This window comes from Urocitellus parryii, chromosome 6 (genome assembly GCF_045843805.1).
Source record: "Urocitellus parryii isolate mUroPar1 chromosome 6, mUroPar1.hap1, whole genome shotgun sequence".
Classification (NCBI taxonomy): domain Eukaryota; kingdom Metazoa; phylum Chordata; class Mammalia; order Rodentia; family Sciuridae; genus Urocitellus; species Urocitellus parryii.
In genome coordinates this window covers 84,137,517-84,161,596 of record NC_135536.1, presented here as the reverse complement: position 1 = coordinate 84,161,596, position 24,080 = coordinate 84,137,517, and positions in this window count along the sequence as shown.

Here is a 24,080-nt window from a genome sequence, read left to right as displayed (position 1 = left end):
GGGTTGCTATAGTAGAACATCCTAGACAGTGTGTCTTCTAAACAATGTAAATTTATTTCTCACAGCTCTGGTGGCTGGAAATCCAAGATAAAGGTTCAGGCAGAGTCAGAATCAGTTCTGGTGAGGGTCTGTTTCTGGTTCATAGATATCTGTCCTCTCCTTGTAATCTCACATAGCAGATGGGGCAAGGGATTTCTCTGGGCCCTCTTTTATAAGGGTACTAATTCACTCCCAAGAGAGAAGCCTTTGTGGCTTAATCATCTTCCATAGGTCCAGCCTCCAAATACTAACACATTGCATGTTAGGATTTGGCATACATTTACTATATGAATTTTGGAGGGATGCAAACATTCAGTCCAAATTATCTTAAAATATAACATATAATTACCAAACAATGCCACTAATCCACTCATTCTTATGTTCATTCATTCTACTAGTATTTATCAGTGCACAAAGTTTTGACATCTTATCCTTCAATAAGGAACTACTCTTATTAAACATTGTATTTTGAAATGTAGATTAACCCATAGTTTTAAGAAAGAATCTAGAGAAATCTTGTGAACCCCCTTTTCAGTTTCTCCCTATGGTAATTCTTGGAAAATCATAGTACAATATCACAACCAGGATATTGATCCTGATAAAGCCAATGATCCTATTCAGATTTCCCCAGGTGTACTTGCACCCCATGTGTTTAAAACATTCTTATTTATTCAATAGGCATAGTACCACATTGTCACTTTGTTCAGATGATCAGTTTCTATCATAAATCTTTACCAGTTTAGTTGCCCACCTCACCACAAGGAGAGTCTAAGAGCCTTGTTTGGTGTACTATCTGTTGGTAAAGATGGCGCCCAGAGCACTTCTCTTCTGGGAGCTCAGGTCCTTGAGGCACTGAATGGCATGCACCATCACCTCCAACCTCTTTGAGTGGCGCACCTCCAACCCCTTTGAGTGGCGCACCTCCAATCCCTCAAGTGGCGCAAACTCTCAACCAATGAAGAAGTAACAGCCCACTTGCCTTGCTCCTCCTCATCCTGCATTGAGCCCATAAATATCAACTCTGTTTGTGCTCCCTCTCTTACTCTCCCCCTCTCCCTCTCCCTCTCTCCTTTCTCTCTTTCCCCTTCTCCTCTCTCTCTTTCCCCCTCTCCTCTCTCTCTTTCCCCCTCTCCTCTCTCTCTTTCCCCCTCTCCTCTCTCTCTTTCTCTCCCCCTTCCCCCCTTCTCTTCTATCTTATATTTTATTAGAATAAAAATAATAGGGTCCTGCTAATAAAATCTCGGACAGGTAAATGGTTGTTTTGGCTTGTTGAGTTTATGGAGCTTTTTCCACCGTTCCTACACTATGGACCAGAACTTCCTTCGCTCTGAAATGGTGTTTGAGTCTAATTTCTTGTGGTTAAAACCTGCTTTTGCTTTCTTCCACCTCACTTTTGTCTATCTTGATAGTTTGGGGGAAATCAGTTTTTCTTTTTTCATTAATATATTGGAAGGATTCTTACTTTTAGAAAGCCAGGCATTCCATTGATCCTAGAACCCATATTCTTCTCTCCTGCATGGACCTGTCCACTGGAAGACCTAAACATGCCACATACCAGACCCACAGATGGTTTTTCTGATCAAATTGAACAGTGTGACTTTGAGTTTTAAACTCTTCTATGCCTAAACATTGCTGCCCCTTCTATTTTTTTCCATATTTATTGAAGTTTAACTAATAAACACTATATATATTGAAGTTGAACAACATAATGTTTTGATGTCTATACTACATATATAGTGAAATGATTATATGAATACATATGGTACAATGAAATGATCACCAGTATCAAGAAAACTAGCATATCCACCACCTCATAAATGTAACATGTGTGTGTGTGTGTGTGTGTGTGTGTGTGTGTGTGTGATGACAACATCTGAAATCTATTCTCCTAGCAAATTTCAAGTCTACAATATAAGATTAGTGACTATTGTCACCACGCTGTTCATCAGATGTCCAGAATACATTCACCCTGTATAAATGAATCTTGGTATCTTTTGACCAGCATCTTTCCATTTCACCCACCCCCCAGTCTCTGGAGAGCACTAGTCCACTCTCTGCTTCTAGGAGTTCAACTTTTTAGATTCCACCATAGGTAAGATCATGGTCTCTGTATTTATTTGCCTAGATGTTTCACTTACAGTGCCCTCAAGTTTCATCCACGTTGTCAGAAATGACAAGCTTTCCTTTTTTAAAAGGCTAAACAGTATTTGATTGTGTGTATGTGTGTGAATGTGTGGGTATCTAATGCCTTCTTTATGCAGTCATCCATTGGAGTACACTAAATTGATCTGTACCTTAGCCATTGTTAATAATGCTGCAGCCAACATAGATGTACAGATATTTCTTTGACATACTGATTTTCTTTCTTTGGGTATATATTGTATCTAGAAGTAGGACTGCTGAATCATATGGTGATTCTAATTTTAGTTTTTTATGAGTAGCACCATTTTTTATTATAGTTATACAAATGTGCATTTCTACCATCAAGACACAGTGTTCACTTTTCTCCACACTCTTGCCATGTTTTTTCTTTAGCCTTTTGATAGTAGTCACTCTTAAGTATGAAGTGATATCTCATTGTGGTTTATATTTGTATTTATTTGATCTTCAGTGATGCTGAGCATTTTTTCATGTATCTCTTTGCCACTTATATGTCTTCTTTTGAGAAATATCTATTCAGGACATTTTCTTATTTTAAAAAATCGGGTCCTATGTCCTTTTTGTGCATTTTTAAAAAAAAGTTTCTTATTGGCTTTTGTTGCTCCTTGTCAGGTATATAGTTTGAAAATATTTTCTCCCATTCTCTCTGTTGTCTCTCCACACTATTATTTCCTTTGCAGTGCATATGTGCTTTTTAGTTTGATACAGTCCCATTTCTCTATTTTTGCATTTGTTTCATGTGATTTTAGAGTTATATCCAAATAGTCATTGCCCAGACCAATATTAAGAAGATTTTTCCCTTGTTACATTTAAGTCTTTATCTTAAGTTAACCTTTTTAATAGTGTGAGATTGAATAATAGTTCAATTTAATTCTTTTACATGTGAATATACAGTTTTTCTCAACACTATTTGTTTAAGAGACTGCCGTTTCCCAATTGCATGCTCTTGGCACTCTTGTAGTGTGAAGCCTCCAGTTTTGTTTACTTGTTCAATATTGCTTTGATTATTTTTGATATTTTGTTGTTCAAGGAATTATTTAGGTCATTTTACCTATTTCTTTGAAAAATGCCATTAGAATTGCATTGAATCCATTCAATTGCATTGAATCCACTTTGGACAGTGTAAGCAGTTTACCAATACTGAATGGATACATTCTTAGAAATTTATAACCTACCAAGACTGAATCACAAGCAAATAGAAAAATCTGAATAAGCCAATAAGAAGAGGATTGAATTAGTAACCAAGAATCTCCCAATAAAGAAAATCCCAGGATCTGATCGCTTCACTGGTGAATTCTATGCTCACTCAAGGAAGGATTAATGCCAGTCTTTCTCAAAATTAAAAAAAAAAAGATTGAAGATAAGGGAATGCTTCCAAGTTCATTTTATAGTTAACATTATCCTGACATCAAAGAGAAATGAGGATATTATAAGAAAAAAAGTCACAGGCTAATAATATCCCTGATGTAAAATACTAGCAAACAGAGTTCAATAGCACATTAAAAGAATCATACGCCATAATCAAGTAGCATTTATCCCCATGTTACAAGCTGGCTCAACATATGCAAATTAAGAAATGTGATGCACTACATTAATAGAATGGTCAGCCATCACTATCACATCATTGATCAGAGCTTAAATTTTCATTCCCATAACATCATGACAGTTTAAAATTAAAGGGACACCTTTCTACTTCCTGATGTCTTTTCCAATATCTTACATTAACATTGTAAGTTTTTGGTGAACAGATTTCTCACTTTCTTGATTAAACCAATTCATGAACATTTAATTTTAAACTTGTAAATGAGTCTTTTCTTAATTTCTTTTTTGGTAGTTCGTGGTTAGTGTATGAACATTAACTTATTAGTTCTATGAGTATTTTGGAGAAATAAAGTTCTCTCTATATAAGATCATATTATCTGAAAATAAAGACAATTTTACTTCAATTTTACATCTTTTATTTCTTTTTGCCTTGCCTAATAATTTTTGTTAAGACTACCTGTAATACATTGAACTGGTGTGGTGTGGGTGGCCCTCCTTGTCTTGCTCCTGATTTCAGAGGAATCTGTTGATGTCTAGTATATGCAAATAGTACAAGATGTGGAAAAAAAAAACTGAAATCTGAAGCACGTCTGTTCCTAAGCATTTAGAAAATGGGATACTCAACTTCTATTGTCATAAGGTCTGGCCAGTTGTCAGCTCTCACTATCACATCATTGATCAGATTTCTTGCCACATAATTTGAATCTCAAAATTTTGCTTTTGATGTTACATGTAATCTATTCAAACTTAATTTAACTAAACTCATAAGGTAGAATTTTAGTGAGGCCTTGTAAAAGAATATCAGGAACAAACTAGAAATCAAAACTCTGCGCACACATGAACCACATTGAGTCATGGTTAATGTGTTTTTAAAATATTAATAAATTCACTTAGTCTTCTCACATATGGATTTCTGATTACATATTCTATTATGGAAAAGGCCTGTGCAGCCATTCAATAATTACTTAATGCTGATTACACCAGGACCCACAGCTTATTTAGTACCTAGAAAAGCTGAACTGCTAAAATACACGCAGAATCAAAGATGGTCTTCTCAAAAAAATAATCATTTTACTAAGAATCTGAATATGCTTTGGTTGCCATTGAGCAAGTGGGTGACAAAAATGGGATTAAAAATGAGATACTGACATTATACTCATGTTCAATATTCTTTCAATTTTTTTGAAACTCATTATTTCTGAATTAAAATAAGAAAATACTCTCTCCATACATTTCACATAACATTTTATTCTCATATGGGGCAGGCTTTATCTACAAAATTTTCATTGAAAATTTATATTTTAATAGCTATTTTAGTCCATTCAAAAACATTATTGCAAGGGCTTCTGTCTGTAAGATGGAATAGCTGTAACTACTCTGAAGTTCCCACTAAGAACAAGTAGAAAAGACGGATTGATGAAAATATGTTTAACAGCATCAGGGGAGCGATTGAAGCCAAGAGGACTAGAGTAACTAAGAAGATGGAGAGAGGAGAGTCCAAGAGAAGTGGGCTGACATTGTGCAGCATCTTTCACTCTGGTTGTGTTTGCAAAGTCTGGGTTTAAACACAAAGTTGAACTCTTAGGCTTTACCCAGGCTGAATGCAGCTGCTGCCAGGCCAAAAATTCAACAAAGCATTGGGAATTATTAATAGAGTCCTGTAAGACCTCAAATCATGGTCAGATTTCCCCGTAAGCTATTTGCTGAATTCTGAAATTTTGGTTGTGGGAAGATAAATAGATAAGAAGAAAATAGGAAAATAGAGCAATTTTCTTCAATTTTATGGTAAGGGGACAAAGATTTCATGTCCTGTCAGGGAAAGGGGTTGTGGTAACACACAAGGTTCTCATTTGAAAGCCCTAAGGAACTATGCCATATGAAGAAGAATTGAGTTAAAATCTGACAGAATTCAGCTTATTCCCAGTAGAGTGGTCCCCATGCTCCTGGGAATGATGACAGGATAAGCAGTCCTTGAGCTCATCCATAGCCTCTACAATGTCTTTATGTAAAATGTATGCCATCAGATTTAAAGTTATTGGGCTTACCATAGACAGGAACTTGAGACTAAAAATCAAAAGAATATAAGAAGAATATAAGAATATAAGAAACATAACTAAAGGCAATCCATATATTGGAGTTAGCAGAAAGGAGCTCTAAAGTTAACAAAGATTAATAGATTCAAGGACATATATGAAAAAGTGAAGAAACATTGAACGCTGATGAAAAGAATTTTATGAGATAATTTAGAACCTCTAAAATAAGTGGACATTCTAAATATGAAATAATAATGTACAAAATCAAGTCTATAACTATATTTAACTGTATATTCAACAGAGTAGAAGACAAGTTTGTGAACTAGAAGACAGTTTAATAGAAAATATTTATATTGAAGCATACAGAAAAAAGTTAATGGAAAAGAGCATAAGAGAAATGTAGAACTATTTGCAAAGCTACAACATACATACAATTAGAGTCCTTAAGAGAAAGAGAAAGAATGAGGAAGACACAATATTTGAAGAGCTAAAGTGAAGGATATAGCAAAATTTACCAAAATTAATAACTTATAAATTAAAGAAGTCCAGTAAATCATAAGCAAAAAATACTAAGAAATTTACTTAGTAGAATCAAAATTTCATTGTTGAAGGTCAAAATATTTTTCAGATTGAATCTTAAAACATTCAAAGAAAAAATATATGCAAACAACAAGCTTATAATTGCCTTCTCAACATGCACTATGGAAATAGAAAATAGAAAGCACTGAAAAAAAGTCACGAACTCTCTATCAGTAGTGAAAATAAAAATAAATAAATTTAATAAATATAACATTTTATTTTATAAAATATTTATGTGGCTCATATGGTCAACATAGAATTAGCTGGATTGAGAGATGCCTAGAGAATTGGTAAAGCAGTGTGTTTGTGAGGGTGTTTCTAGAGAAGTTTTTTGTGACCAAGCTAAACTGAGTATGGAAGCCAGACCCTGAATATAGGCTATATTCCATATAGGCTCCAATCAGCCAGGAGCCTATATGGAATAAAAAAAGTGGTAGACAAAAGTATAATAACCCCCATCTTTTTATCCCAAGCAGGTGCATTTTCTGCTGCTGCCACATTTTACATGACACCAAGACTTTTGCCTTTGGACCTTAACTTGAACCAGTGAATCTCTAGGAGGGCTCTGGAGTCTTTGATTTTGGACTAGGGGCTGCATCATCTTCCCCCTTTCTGAGGCTTCTGGCTTCTTGGACAAAGCCACATTAACAGTTTCCTCAACTCACCAGCTTATAGATGGTTGTTTTGGAACTTTTCACCCTCGGTGATTGTATATGCCTATCTAAGATATAAATATCTGTTATATATCTAACATATATATATGTTTCTCTGGAGAATGGTGATGAATATATCCACTATCCATCAATTGTAAATGTAAAATAGTAAAAATAAAGTTAATAAAAAGTTTTTTGATCATTGATATATTTTCTCAGGAAAATAAAAGTTGAGAGATTTTGTGCTTAGCATATTTTCACTGAAACAAATAAAAAATTAAATTTCTTCTGCTAGAAGAAAAATAAATGTTTTAGATGTAAACATAAAAATGCAATAGTCAGGAGGGAGATAAATGAAGTTAATGTATTCCAAAGTTTGCATACAAAGTCAAAGATGTATGTTGCAATTTCTAACATTATCATTAAAAGGACAATGAGATAATACACTGTTAACACATTAATAGGGTGGTATGATTTTTTTAATTGATTAATACAAAGTAAAACAAGAGAAGAGAAAAATAACATAGAAGAAGTAGGTCAAATAGAAAACAACAGGATGGTAGATAAAAATCTAAATATATAGGTGATTATACAAAGAATACACAAAGAATATGTCTAAATTTCTAAGAAAAGGGAAGACAAGTAAAAAATTGGCAAAATATTTGACTAGGAACCTCACAAAAGAGGGTTACTGACTGATAAGAAACATGAACAGTTGTCCGCAACATTGATAGTCATGGAAATGTAAGTTACAACTACATTGAGTAACCATTACATATGCCATAAGAATGGCTAAAATTTTTACAAAGACATGTAATTTTAATGATTGGTGACAACAAAGAGAAATTGTAATTTTCATTCACTGCTGGTGGCAGTGTAAATTGGCAAAAGTATTATAAAATCCTATTTGGCCATTTCTCATAAAACTAAACATGCTGGATTATGATATCTAGTGAATATTAACATAATAGTCCATCAATTAACCCCTCCCTATGTTTATGCTCAGTAGAATATACATATGTTCCCCAAGTCCTGCTTAATGATATTCAAAGCAGCTCTATTCATGACAACCAAAATATCTACAGAATAAAAGCACTGTGATATAGTCATATAGTAGAATCATATATAGCACTATAAATGGAAATCCCACAACCACATGCAATAGTATGCAATAAAATCATAAATACTTGAATGAAAGAAGCTATTTATGAAAGAGTAAATAGATATGATGGCATTTATATGATGGTAAAGTTCAATACCAGGAAAAATAATCAGTGTTGTAAGAAGTCAGGATATTGGTTATACTCAATAGAGATGAAGTTTAATGATTTAAAGTGTGCACCTGAGGGGCTTTTGGAGCATTGATAATGTCCTGTTGCCTCCTGTGGTTGCTGATCACAGACATGTTCATTGACTTGTATACTAGAGGTACCTGTATGTTTCTGTATTTGTGTTTTCTCACTAAAGAGCTTGCTTATACATTACTGAATGCCTACAGAATACAGGAGATTGAGCTACTGAGTATTTTTCCCTTCTAAGTTGCTTTTTTATTATAAATATTCTGTTAACAACTTCCTATTTTTACATGCCCTCTCCTCAAAATTGTAGGGTGGTAAAATAATAATAATGGTGATGATACATTAATTGTTTATTATGTCAGTCGCTGTGCACTAGATTTTATACATATTTCTCCTAACCTCAAAAGAATCATATGCACATGTACACAAAATCCTAGATTGTATCTTCAAATAACTAATGAAAATAAAATAAACCATATAACCCAAAACTTATGTTATTATTCAAAAACATCAAAATTTGCTAAGCCAAGTAGCTCAGCATCTAAAAATTTGTGAGTTGCATTTGTTTGTAGGGCAGTTAAAACAAGTCAATTAGAATTTATTGAAAGCTTACTACATGACTACACTGCGAAGAACTATGGAAGTTACAAAGAAGCTATATACCACGCTTCTACCCTTCAAGAATTGACTAATATACTTAGGGATATGAGAGTTAAATCTGCTAAGCCACAAAAGAAATGTAGTTTAAGCTATTAAATTATGTCAGGTATTCCATAGGTAGACTAAAAATGAAAGAGATGCAGGATGGAGTGATTGGAAGGAGGTGGGGCAGAAACTGGGCAGTATGAAGTTGATTGACTAGCAAAGTTTCTTAGAGATCTAATTAACACATGTTGTGTTAGACAGCTGAAGATTACCTGTTCTATAATGGTATGAATTGATATCATAAATGGTTCTGATGCCATTATGATGTATCATGTGTGAATAATTCATGCATAGACTAATGGAGCCATACAATGGAACTGCAGGGGTGTTACAAATTAGAATTTATGTGCATTGACATAGCAGTGGGTAGAAGCTGGTGGAGTGTTTGCCCCCTCAGTACTTACTGTTCTTCACTCTTCGAGGACTGGTATTTGTGTGTATGTGTGTGTGTGTGTGTGGGGGGGGTATTATTGAATGTTGAATTATAAGGGAAACAAAATCCATCTATGCACTAAATTCACAAGAATCATTCTCAAAATAATTTATAGAAATAGTCTTACAATGTATGTTCAAAGAAAATTGGAGGGCAAAAATCACTCGGAGTTTTACATTGTTTTTAAACTTCTTTTCAGTCGGAATTTTTGTGGAGAACATAATTTGGTTAAGTTCTCTTGAAATGCTAAGTGTTCTTAGAAAATTTCCTGTATAAGTCCCCTGTTCCTTTCCGATTGCCTTAGTTTTCTTTTTTCTCTATCTGAAATTACCAAGACTAATGTTATTAGTTTGCTAGGTTTATTTACCAAGGAAAGGTACACAATTGAACCCATACCAATACATCATGACTAGTATTTAGTAAATTTTAGTATTTTATATTTGAGTTTCATTACCACACAGGTGGTAAAACACACTATCCATGCTGTGCTTTGCTTATGGTGTAGCATGTTGCCACCTGTATGCAAGTGGGGTCACTAAACATTAAGGATTCTTGTTACCGAACATTTTGAAGGTAGCTTTCACTTTGTTCAGTCACTACTATGTACCTGGAAGAAGACCCAATTTATACTTCACCATTGTTCACTGAAAGGTTCAACATCTTAGAACTGAAAGGGACTTTACAGGTTCAATAATTCCCAGATGATGATCGAGGGGCTCATGCTAATCCATAACAGGGATTTTGCCATTCTGTACCAAAGTAAGAAAAGTACAACTTATTTCATCTCATTCCTTGATTCAGTTAGCTAGATTTTTATTTGGTAAAGTTAGAAACTATCTTCATGTTTTTATTTTTTTTTGCAATGACTGCCTTCAATTTCAATATTATTCATTCCTATATTTTTATTTAAAACAGTTTATTTTATGAAATGATGCCAGATAATGGCTTTGAAGATTATAAAACATTAGTAAGCACTTTTTTGTTTCCATTAAAAAATTCCTAGCATATAAAACTTATGTCTGAGAACCATTGATCTAATACAATGATCTGAGTGATGCTCAAATTCCCTCCACAATATGCTCACTCACCTATGGCAAAGCATCTCTATAAAGAAGAATTTCCACCACTCTTCAGTGTAATTCTTTCCATCTTTAAACAGTTTTCACAGAAAACTTTTTAAACATTAAGCTAATATTTTCTTGAAAATTTTCCTTTTTGATTTTTAGCTCTAAAATCATGGTAAGGAAGTCTATTCCTATTCCAAATGCAGCCTTTCAATTGTGTGAAGAAAAGTCAAATTTTCCCCATGAGCCTTCTATTAACTAAACAATGCTATTTTCATCATTCCTCAGACAACATGATTCCAAGTTGCATGAGTTCTTTTACTCCCTTCTAAACCTGTTTCAGTTATCAATGATTCTCAAATTCTTGACACCTGGGACTGAATCAAAGACTAAACAGACACAGTACCTCATGGACAGGGATTATCATGCTGTACTTTTTGAAGACTCTTAATGAAATTGTGAACCTATTACAAAAACCTTCACAGAATACAATCTTGGAAACTGTCTCAATCTTTTCTTCTGTTTTCTACCCAGATATTTTTACTCAGTGACTGAAGAAATTCATTCTTAAAACTAGATCTGCAGTTGAGCAGTTACCTATTGTAATATACAACAGTAAGTTTATGTGATTGTAATGGACATATGTTGTTTTTACCTATCTTTCTCTTTGATTACAGCAATCCACTTTTCTTTGGGGTAAATGTGTTTCTGTAAGTCTATGTATGCCTGGTTAGAAAGTCAGTCATGGTGCCAACAGCACTACCATCCTCACACAGATGAGTGCAAGATCAAATGGTTAATCAGAGAGTTCCATTCCCCTGTTCCTAGTGATTGCATTAGTGATAGGCACATGGTCCAAGGGAGTCCTCTAGTATTTGATTTTTGTTATGACAGAGTCCCACATGCAAAATCACAAGGAGGAAAGCATTTGTAGTGGACAAGATGAAGAGAAGAAAACAAAGTTGAGAAATAGAGCAAGTACAACCTGATATTTTAGTTGTGAGGACTATTGCCTTTTCTTATTTTTCAGTCTAGTTCAAGTTGTATTTGTTTTACAAGCAAAGGAGTCTTCACAATATTAAAACTGAGGTATGATGTCTCAGCATAGACAAAAAAAGTAATTTTTGAACACTGCCCTCCAAGCAGCCAGCAAAAATAAAAATAAACAAATAAAATTTGTGTAACAAACTGGTATATGAGAGATAAAATTATAGAAGCATTTTGTTTTATTTTTCTGTATCATTCAGAATTACATTTATCCATCTTTTCTGTCCCTGAGCTCTTACAGTACTCTTAACTTTTCCAGTCACTTTCTTATGAACAAACGATCACAGATTTTAGATCATAGAAAGTACAGTCCAGATTAATCCAAAACACCTGTACTCTCAATCAAATGAAGATTTTTTACCTCTTTGCTACCTCAGCACAGGATAGACGCAGTTCAACTGTAGCTATGTTCCTACTCACATTTGCACTCTTTGTTTTCAGCAAGAAAGTATCTTGCTTGGCTGCTACACTTGCTAAATAGGCATTGGTGACTTTTGGTTTCACTGAATGTTCAAATAATTGTCTTCTTCCAGGAACCCTGTGTGGAATCTTTCTGGAGATTCCCACACACTTTCACACAGTTCCTGAGATTTCTCAGGTTTTCCTAGTGTACATGGCTGACCACTTATGACTTCATGACTGACTTTAAGAAGTCCACTTCCACAGTTTTTATTTGTTGGGTTCACTTTGTCTTGCTGATATTTCTTTCAGATAGAGTCTAGAAGGAGCAAAATCTTCTGAGGTCACATCTTACCAAAGGAACCATCCATTGTCTTCCTCCACTGAACTGCAAAGGTGTTACTTTTTCTTGGAGTAGGTGATACCTACAAGTCACCAAACAGTCTGGGGTCTCCGTCATCCATCATTTTAGAATGGGGAGGTACTTATCTTTCTTGGTTCCAGAGTTTCAGCCAAAATTTTATACAGGCAAGGTCCTATTTTAATGTTCTCATGACTATGTCAACTATAGTTTTTAGGATAGATTTTGAATAGGGAGCTTTGGCCATTGCTTCCTATGATACTCCTTATTAAATTAACCTATCAGAATCTGTTTATTTATGACCAGTTCTGGAAGTAACCTGTATAAAGTAAATTAGTGATTCAGGAGAGTGTATTTTAAACCTTCTCTGAGAGAACTTAGAAAGAAAGCATTTAGAGTTCTTGACACTGAATTGCATATTATCAAATGCACGTGGTCGAGCTATCACAAATGGATTCCCAGTAACATGATTGACAGAGACATACATAACTACTGAACTTCAACTATAAGACATATTTTTTTTGGTTGAAAGGGAGAAATGCAGAGTGACAGAGTCAGAAAGTCTGAAAAGATCTAAAAGATTTCTTGAATTAATATAGCCCAATTCAAAAGATGAATTGTTAGCCTGTACTGTACAGGGTATATGTTACTAAATTTTATAATTAATATAATATGGAGTGTCTTCTCCTAAGAACTTTATGATTTGATATAAGATATGAGATAATGTAGTAAAATAAATGTAATGGAATCAATTTTATCATTTTCACATAAACTTAGATAATACAGGTAAAAATTGCTTGCTTTTTTAAAACAGTGGCTAAAGGGGGTTATCAGCATTGGTTTTAGGCTCTAAATTTAGTTATTTGTCTTCTTTTAAAGAATCACCTTCTTTATCTGTTGGGGCAGAGTCTTCTGACCTTTGGACTGAATTGAATGGTCTTTCCTGAAGGTTCTTGCAAGCTACTTGGTGCAAAGTCTTCTTTTATTGATTTTTAAAATGCTTTAATCAATAGTGTGAACCATTCATACCTAATTTAAGTGCTCCCCTTATAACTGCTTTCTACTTTGTTTTTACTTCTTTCAAAATTTACCTCTAATGTATCCATTTTTACCTGTGGTCGTGATTCTGGTTTCCCTCCATGAAAGTTACTCAACAGTATAACTGTAGTGCAATCAATGAGTCAGTTCTGCAACTCAGCAAATGTTACCCTGAAAGACAGATAGAACATGATATCATTTTATGGTCATTTTCTATGTAATAATCAAGTTCTATTGTCTATTGTCATTATTGCTTAATGAATTGTTCAGATAGAAAATAATATGGCATTAGAAAACTTCCAAATTTACATAAAATGCTTTTTGAAAAAAAATGAAGATTGTAAAAAGCTTTTTCTTTTTAATTTAAGATCTGGTTTTTTTGGATGTAAGTGCAAACTTAAAATTCCAGGAATTTTATTGGAATGATGCACAAAATCTATAACGAGGTTTACCAGGTCTTACCTAATAGAACATAATTCTTTTGTGGTTACAGAAAGCCAGTCTTTCTCCTGCCTGATTACTTAGATCAAGTGCAAGGATTCTTGAGATATACTAGAAGGGAGTCTCCAGTGTGAAGGCTTGGATAGGGTTGGGGTTAGATTATGTCGACATTGAAAGCAATGTGTGAGTGTGTAGCTTTCAGACGATGGGACGTAAATGTCTTCAGAGAAATCTGAGCAATAGTGTGACATGATGAAGTCTTTGGCTGGTGGCTATAGAGGGAGAAAGACCTTAATAGAGACACATTGAGGGCAAACAAGGTAGCATGTAGGCTGTTACAGTGATCTCAGCCACACATGACATATGATTTAGTAGAATGTTTCCACAAATTCTTTTAATTGAATTAATGTATGCTGGGATAATAAAACTCCACTGATGTATTGTTTAGAGACACCCATGAAGATTTTTTGCCTGAATATCTAGTACTAATGTCCAATGATAACCCAGACATGAGTCAAAGAGTTCATTGTTAGTTCTAAGAAATGTTGCTTCCATCCAGCTTCTCCTGGTGTCCTATATACAGCCTTCAAATTTCATGTGTAGAGTAGTCTAGGCAATGAGAAAGTTGGGATTTAGAAAATCTCAGAGTTTAAAACATTGTAGCTATTGTTATTTCACCTAAAAGTCGGGAAGTTTCACAGCACAAGCTTTTAGTTCTAAGGAATATTTATGGTTTCAAGGTTAAGGGTAAGAAAAACCTTAAAAACGTGGATTATGAGAATCAAACATGTTATTGAAAGATTAAGACAGTATTCAAGTGGTTAAAAAGGGCCTATCTTGGGCACAGAATCCTTCTTATTTTAGTTTTTTAGTGAAAATCGGTCTGCTCTTATTCAGTTTTATGTAATAATCACTCAAAGGAGTTATTAAAAGAAGCATGATTTAAAGAATGATCACAAAATGTGTTGGAAGAGACAATGGATATAGCTTTGATATCACAAAGATTTTGGATGTAGAAAAAGCACTTAAATAATAGTGAAGGCTTTAGATCCTCATGTTGAATGATTTAAACAGTCTAAAGTCTCAGGATATTCTCATGTTCACCACTCAAAAGTTAGTAGACATGGAATTAGAATATAAATGCAAAGCCTGGATCTTTCTAAGTCACTGAAATTCTATCTTCCAAGAATAAAGAGATTTAGATTCAAGTGTTTAGAAGGAGTAGGATGTGTGTGTGTGAAGTATTAGTTTTTAGTTGGCAAAACAGTGATCTTTGATGAGAGAAACCAAAATTGTTTCAAATTATATGTCACAGACCTCAATTGCCCTGCCGAACTATTTTCCAGTTTGGTGAGCTGTCTTCTTCCCTGATTCCTGTTTATACTTTCTAAGCCAGCCAGGGAAAATGAAATGGATCCTCTTTAGCCAGAATTCTCTCCTCAAGTCTTACGAGCTCAGTGGTTTGTTCTCAGTGCGCTGACACAAAGAGAACCAGTCATTCTGTTGGAAAATTTCTAAGCAAACCTCATCTCAACTCTGTTCTGTTGTGGGGACTCATAGGCATTTTCAAGGAGCATGGATTTTATGACTGCAGCTTGACTGCAGCTGTGTCTTTTCCAATCTAGGGCCAAGAGACAAAATGCAACATGAGATTTTTAAACATTCCAAGGCCCATCTGCCATGTAACCCACTTATCTTTGTGGCTGCAAGTTCTTTATTGATCCAAAATGGTAAAGAAAAAAAAAATTTAAAAAGGCAACAAAGGGGGAAAATGCAGGGGGAGAGAAAAGCCATAAATCCATTCTTTTGTTGTTCTTCCAGCAGCATCTGTGAGCAATTGTCACAATTACTAGTCAAACTGTATTTGACTTGTTGCCAACATGAATTTTCCAAAAACCCAATGTAAACAAACTCTGCAAGTACTTCCTCATTTGCCAAGCCAGTAATTATTTACTTTGTTTGGACCTAGCATTAATGTCAGTTCAGCTTTACAGCCTGTAATGTGTTTGTTAATGAAACCGTGAGGTCTAAAGCTACATATTAACCTTGCCACCCTTCAATTTTGAGCTCAATAAAGTTGCACCATGGTTTTGTAAACTAGTGTTGGGGGACAGGCAAATGATTAATTATATTTTTCCCTTTTCTTTTATCCAAGCAAATTGTTAATCTTTAAACCTGCCTTGCATTTTAAAGTTAACAAACTAAAATCCAGCCTCGGGGAGATATGATATCATTTAGACCAGTTGCTGGGGCTGTTTGGATGTTGTATTTGGAAGTCGTCAGCCCTGGTGCTTGCACTGGTGTTTAGTAACCTTGCAGGCACCGTGAGCTTCTTGAAAGTATGAAAAATACTTCAGAGATTCAGGGAATATCAATTTGGTAGGAAAGTGATGGAATGCATGATTGGGACCCAGTATTCATTTTGCGGAAACGAAATGAAAGTCAGGTGGTTTCGAGAATGTCTGAGTAATTGCACTAATAAAAGAGACAAAAATTCCTGATCAGGGCAAGGAAACCAAGAGACTAGGAGGAAGGAGACTTCAAGACCAAGAATATGATATTTTTCTCCTAGTCACAGTGGAATCTGCTTCTGTCTCTGGTTTGTCATATATGTGCTATGCACTTACTGTGGCCTAGACTATAGCAAAAATCAGGTTATAGGCCAGTTCTCGGAGAACTCAGGTTCCAATGCGGAATGGGGAGGAAAGATAATCAAGGAGACATGCGAGTGAGTTTCAGATAAGGGTAAACATTACAAAGTCAATGAAACTAAGAGATGAGACATGAAGCATTGGTGAAGCCACTTTTCTTTTGGCAGACAGAGAAGGCCTCGGAAGGGGAGACATTTGAGCTAAGACCCGAACCAAACTTCTCAGAAGAGGGGCCAAAAGCAGTATTAGAGTTATTTTCTGTATGTCAAGGAGAAGAGGAAAACAGATGCCTCTGTACCCAGTGAGTGGGGAGCAGCGTGTAGGCGGGGAAGGGATGATAGTTGTGGAGGGAGTGAGAGGAGATGAGTTTGTCTATTGTTCCCCAAAGCAACTTTGGATGCTGAAGGAAAGAAATGATAGGACGATCCTTCTAAGAATAGGAACTCCTCTGGCAGTCTTGATTTGTTTCTGGGAGGGAAGGAAAAAGCACTGGACCCATACTAGATAAAAATTCCCTGGAATAATATCGCTTTTTATAAGCCCCTTCGTGACCACCTCCTTTTGGGGAGTATTTGAAGGTTTAAAAGCCTCAGGAAATGTCTGGAAATTTGACTTACAGATAAAATTTAGTTCTTGACTGTGAAGTTATGAGTATTTGATTTACCTGACTTGGAAATTGACTCCAGATAGAGGTGTCTATTTTGTCTAATGTAAAGCTATAATGTTTCAGGAAGTTAGATGATTATTTTCTCCTTTTTCTCCAGAGAAGGTGTGAGTAAATTCCCCCAAAGGGATAGTTTTGTTTAGCATCAGAAACTGATGGTTGTGTTTGATTATGTAGTTCTGAGCTCAGAATAGGCATTTTATGCAAAAATCAATATGAATTATGGAAAGAATCTAGCATTTTAGTTACACAGTGTAAGGATTTTATAGTTAGCTACAGTGAGGAAGGAAACTACAGAAGGCAATTTCAAGAAATCTTTCAGGAATCCTTTTTCTGGGGAAACACTTTACACTTAACAGTATAAGTTGATGAAAAATGCACAAATTGGACATTCTCAAAATAAATGGTGAGAAAGAAAATGTAAAGAATCTTATGAAAAATGTCAATTCTTCATGAAAAAATTATATTTCGACTTTGTCATATACCCAGAGTCCTTGTATTCTTATCTTGTGGATTTTATTTAACATTTTTATTTTGAGGTAATCTTAGCTGATGAGCTAAAATTTTCAACTTGTCATACCAAAAATATTTTTTAAAACAACAATTCTCCAACCCTGGTGTACATGAATCAGGAACAGAACCTAAATTGGTGGATAATTGGATTGAGCTCTGAGCTTAAAGATGAAGGAGACAAAAGCATGCCCCAGAGAAGCTTTTGATAGTCTTAGTCTTATCTGGGGATGTTCTACACCAGGCGTGGAGGCAGTTTTTGTTTACGGTGATTTGTGCTAGCTGCAGTGACATTTTATTTGAGCTGGTATCCTGTATCCAAGCCAGAACATCCATGTGTAAGGGCTCCTTTGCTCTACCTCTCTGGTTCAAATGTGGTACTAAGGCATCAGTGCCTCTTCCGAAAGCCATGCTGGCAAGCCCATGAGGTCTTTTCTGATAGAGTGACATGGGCCTTTGAGCAAGAGTGATAACAGAAGACAATGACATGACACAGATTTTAGGACAGCTGTAGTCTTTATAGGGCTAGAAATGATACTGCAAGCTACCTCTGTAGAGTCTCCAGAACTTAACAAACTTAAACTCGCTGGATTTGGGTATAATTACAAACTGACCACCCCAATACTTTTGTTTCTCAAGCAGTTTTTTTCCCTTTAAATCAACTTTTGTGAAGATGATCACTGGGAAGATATAGAAAAGTTCTTTCATACTGTTTATGGTTTGAATTTTGAAGAACCTCTGCAACGAGGAGTGAGGTATGAATCCTATAATTTAGAGCTGTTCATAGATACAGACTGGTAAGGATCAAGGCATTTCCCACGTTTTCCTAAATAAAAGAAGGTAATTAAGCTGTGTGGATTAATTATAATTTATTGAATAGTATTTTACTATTAGATCTTTATACTTACATGAGTATCTGTGACTATCGTTAGAATACTTGCAGCTAATTGCTGAGTTAGAATGTGAGGCTTCTGTGATGGTTCACTGGTCGTCTTCCTTAGAAGTTGTACTGATTTTCACTATCACCAACAGAATATAAGAGTGACTGCTACCCCATACCCTGGCTAATGTTAAGCATTAGCATTTAAAAAATATTTTCCAATATCCCATTTTCCTCCTACATACCGCTTTAAGATCCTCTTTTGAATTTTTATAATAGTAAAATAGAACTGTGGGCTCCTCTGCATTTACTTATATGGTTATTTGATATGTTTTGTCTTGGAGTTGCATTTTTTAGTGTTTTCCAAACACTCTTTCAATGTTACATATTGAAATGTGAACCCTTTATTAAGTGCTTATATTCTGTAAATAATTCTTTTTTGTCATTTGTAACTTACTTTATGATGACATGTCATGCATAAGTTCCAAAGATTTGATGAACTAACCTACTTTCGTTATGATTTCTAAATTTTCTGTGAGGTTGAGGACTATATAAATATTAAACTGGTGTATTTTTGGTTTTACTTTTCATGTTTGAATTTTGAAGCACTTGGGATTAATTTCACTGTGTAGCTCTCATGTGTGCAGTATGAAGTTAAGATTATTGTTATGTATTGTCAGTTGTCTGTTCAGCACTTATTAAATAACCAATTCTCTTCCTCACTGATTTGAGATAACATTTTTATCATGTATTAATTTCTTCATTTTTTTATTGACCATGTGGATGGAACCCAAGGGCTTTCTACTATTGAGCCACATCCTCAGTCCTTTTTGTTTTTTTATTTTGAGACAGGGTCTCACTAACTTGCTGAGACTGACCTGAAATTTGGGATCTTCTTGCCTCAGCCTCCCAAGTAGCTGGAATTACAGGTTTGTGCCATGACTCATGGTTTATTAAGTTCTTATAAGTTGTTCTAGAAAATATTACAATTTTCTCAGTTGTTGTAGCTTTTATTCCCTACAGCAATATTGCATAGTTTATTTATTGTAGATTTACAATAGCATTTGGACACAGTTTCTCCCTTTTACAATTTTGAAACAGTTTTTTAATATATTCATTTCATTGATAACCTCACAGCTATTTTGACAGTCATATCCAGACAATGGGATACTATTAAATAATAGAAAGGAAAAACTACTGGCACATGCTATATGGCAACAAAAAACATCCAAAACATTATATTAAGTGAAAGAGCCAGACCCAAGTGATCTAACAATGTATGATTACATATGTAGAATGGATCTAGAAAAGGCAAATTTATAGATAAAGTAGATGTAGTACCTGGGAACAGGGGTGGGAAGGAGAATGAACTGTGATTACTGTCAGGAATATTAAGAGCAGTAGAATTTCTAAACCTGATTTAGGTGATGGCAGTATCACACAGTAGATTACTAACAACCATTGTGTCACTCCTGAATAAAATAGATTTTATAATGTGTGGAATATACTTCAGTACAGTTGTTACAAAAAAGGGATTATTCTGGCAAATTAAAGGCAAATTATCACTGTTTTGTTTAGAATTGGATTATACTTATGTCTTAATTGAAGATTTGGTCCCTGATAATGTTCATTTTCTCTTGTAAAATATGAGATTTACTAGAAAATTATTTTGTCTTTATTCCTCCAGATCCATCCTTTCCTTCTTCATCTCTTAGATAATTATGTTTGTTTGCTTGTTTTATTTTTGGGTGGTTATAATTGTTCATGAGTTTCCCCCATTAAATAGAATAATTGGTTATTGGTGATACAAAAAAAGGCACTACTTGATTCTTATATTTTTAACAGTCCTGTTAATGAAATAATTTATTAATTCTAACATTCAGGAATGCACTGAGAGGGGTGAATTATATTAGCAATCTGACTGATCTCTGGCCCAAGGACTTTAGGATGACAGGTTATAGATTTAGTCATATAATTTTCTCCCCAAAGTTATTAGATGGAGGTCACTTGATCCTGGAGATTTATCAACATTTAGTTTGTCGATTTTGTTGAAATTTAGAATATTTGCTATCAATATCGGACCTTAAACCTATGACCTAACAACCTGAAAATAGAGTTTTAGAGATTTTTATAACAGCATGCTTAGTAAATTAACTATCTAAAGTATAAACGTGATTAGCATTTCATCAAATTCGAGCATATGTCAAGAGATCATAATCAGAACCCTGGCCATCAGGTAAATTAACAAACCATTTGGCTGGGAACAGAATGATTAGCACAGGAATAATCTACTCTGTTGCTGATGATTATTGGGCATGAGGTAGTTATTGGATATCTACATGTTTCAGTAAATATTGAGCAAATCTTTACTGCTAGGAAAAAATTAAAGATTTTAGTACTTACATTCTAGTGTACTAATGTGCACTCTTAATGACCAGATAATGGTATATGAGAAGCAGTTACAAAGAGAAGCAAGGACAAATTTGTGAAAAGCAGAAACAAAAAGAAGAGAAGTGTCTTGGATTTAACTTAGCTATGTGAGGCTATATGAGGATAGAAGCAAATTTGGACAAGCACGGTGAAAGTGGCCATCTTAACCTCATCACTTCTGCCATAGTTAATTATGTAGAAAATTTTATCCCTTAAATTTGGTAACAATCTTATTGTTTTTAAAGCTCTGTAAATTATTACATTATCCTATACTGTATATATTTTTGTATTTTTCAAGCATCAAAAAATTGTTACTTTTGAGCAACAAAAAGTAACCCTGGAATATCTGAGCAGAGAGGATATATATTCAAAAGATATTGTGGTTCATTAGCCCTGTTGATGGAGTTGTAGGAATTTTCACTAACTTTTAATCACAGATGCGGTAATATGAACAGTCATTTTAGGAATCTACTGGTTCCATCTAAGCACCTCTAGTTGTGCAGCACTTATGAAATGTTTCCCTGAAAAATCAGGAATATCCCCTTAGCCTACACTGCAACCCTTGATATTTACTATTCACTTTTGGGCACAAAGCATTCCAAGTTGCTAGATTGTGTTCTCAGTTTTGTTTTGCTGATGCCCCATGGTAGATGCATGCATTTTAGAGGTACCAAATCTTTAAGCCAATAGAACCCAAACTTGTAGGTTTGTCCTAAATTGGTGCATAGGGACTATGCTTTCTATAGCTGTCAAACAGTCTTTGGAGCTTGGAATATAAGCATTAATCACTGTTGTTGAATCCATGCACACACTTTTATATGTTATCCTGGTCCTCGTTTCTATGTTCTATTTATTTGGTTATTAAAAACCTCCTCTGTACTAAAGGCCTTTGGGAGAGAACTTTTAATGTGATGCACATTTTCTATAATTTGGGTCTATTCCAAGACGTCTTCCTCAGACTTGTTGGCCCAAAGTATTTACTTTTGGTTCAGGTATAGAGAATACTCATTGATCTGAGTGTGTTAAAAACTATCAGTGGTGTAGTATAAATGCATATATACCTGGAGTTGGAACAACTCATTCTGGAATTTTGTTGAAGCTTGGGATATACTTAAGCCTATCGTCACTGTCTTATTAAAAAACCTATATACAAAGTTACTTGGTATAACTCTGATCATAAAGAAATAAAATCTCTTACAATGTCCCAGAACATGACTTCCCTGCCTGCTTTGATTTTATTCAGTAGGAAATGCCAATTCTGTATTCAAGGTTATTTTCTACATACACATCCTTGACAACAGTCTGGAACAAATGTCAGTCAGTGTCTGTGTTCATGAGACATACATAAGTGCAATACACTGAGAATTGTCTCCCCAAAATACAACATCATTTTATATATTGAAGTGATTGATAATATTCCACTTAGAAATTTTACATCTATTTTCATGTTTGTGATTGGTCAGTACTTTTCCTTTCTTCTAATGTTTTAGTCAGATTTTATAGTCTCATTGCTTTTAACTTCATAAAATCATTAAATTTATTGGAATTATTTTTATAAAATTCTCAAGAGCTCTCCTTTTTCATTCTGTTATTGTTTATTTTATAATATTCTTCTTGATCAATCTTCCTTGCATATGTCAACCTTATTAAAATATTCAAAGAACCAGCTTATGATTTTGTTGGTCTTCTGTTTTAGATTTACTCTCTGTTTCATTAAGTTCTGGTTTTGGTATTATTTCCTTCACTCTCCTCTCTTAGGTTTAATTTGCTGTGCTTTTTCTAATTTCTTGAAATGTATATGTAGATCACTGACATTCATGCTTCTTTCTTTTTTAATAAACTCGTGGTTATCAATTTAATCTAAAAAGGCCATTGGCTGTGAAGCATGAATTTTGACAAGTAGTGTTTTCATTATCACTAAGTTTGAAATGGCTGAATTTCATTGTTTTTCTGATTCATGTAACATAATTTAAAAACATACAATAGTTACATGTTATCTTTTTATTTCTGATTTCTAGTTAATCATGTTATGATGGGGGAAATACATGGCATTGCATTATTTTGCTGTCATTTAGCATTCTAAGGGTTTTAATTGGTTCATTCCTTTGAACATAGTGTTCAAATTTTCCATATTCTTATTGATTTTTTTTCTGTTTCTTTCATCAGTTATCATAAGAAGTATTTTTAATTCTCCAAACATTATTGTAGTTTTTCCTCTTTTAACTCATGTTTATTTATAATATATGTGATATTTACAAATGTGTGAGTATATGTAAAGTTGCATGAGACACATCAAAAGCCCTGGAAGGACCCTAGAAAATTTTTCACATGTTTGTGTGTTTCTGTACAATTTTCAAATGTAAGATAATGTAATCTCAATCAGTTAAAACCACTTAGACTTCTTTTTCCACTTAGACTTCTTCTTCACCCTACTTCTGAAATTATAGAACTTTAAATATAAAAGACATTAAATACAGGATTCTGAAATTTGACAACATCCTGAAAGTTTTCTGAAATTGAAAAGTTCTGAAATTGAAAGTTCTGAAATTGAAGAAAAAATATGTGTGTATGTGTATATACATATGCATATATGTGTATATATAAATAATTTAACCATGTTTGAATAAAGCATAAATTATCTTTCCAGTCTCTGTTTCTAACTTAAGCCCCATGGCTCATGTTTTCTCTGTGTGTTCAAAGTGGGTAAATGTATTAGAGGGTCTATAAGATGCTTATACGTTCTCTTACATGTACAGCCTATGAAGCAATAATTCTGGAACTTGTGGAACAGAATCTGTTATAGTATTAATTTTACATACATTATTAAAATGTAAGCAAATGTCTGTGTTCATTAATCAGAAAGAAATAGGTGTTCATTGCTTCACTCAAATATTCTTCAAACATCTGTTGAGCATCTATTAGGTATTAGGTAGGATACAAGGACAAGGGGATTTAGAAATAACAAAGATATAATGTCTAACCACAAGAAAATTATTTAAAACTCATGAAAAATAAAAAAGGTCTAGAACCATCTGGTAGTACTTGTGACTTGAACCTTGCATTCATGTGGAATGAGTGTTTTAAAATAGTCAAAGAAAATAACTAACATCATAGGAATTACTCCAAACAAAAATATCTTATAAGATTAAGAGA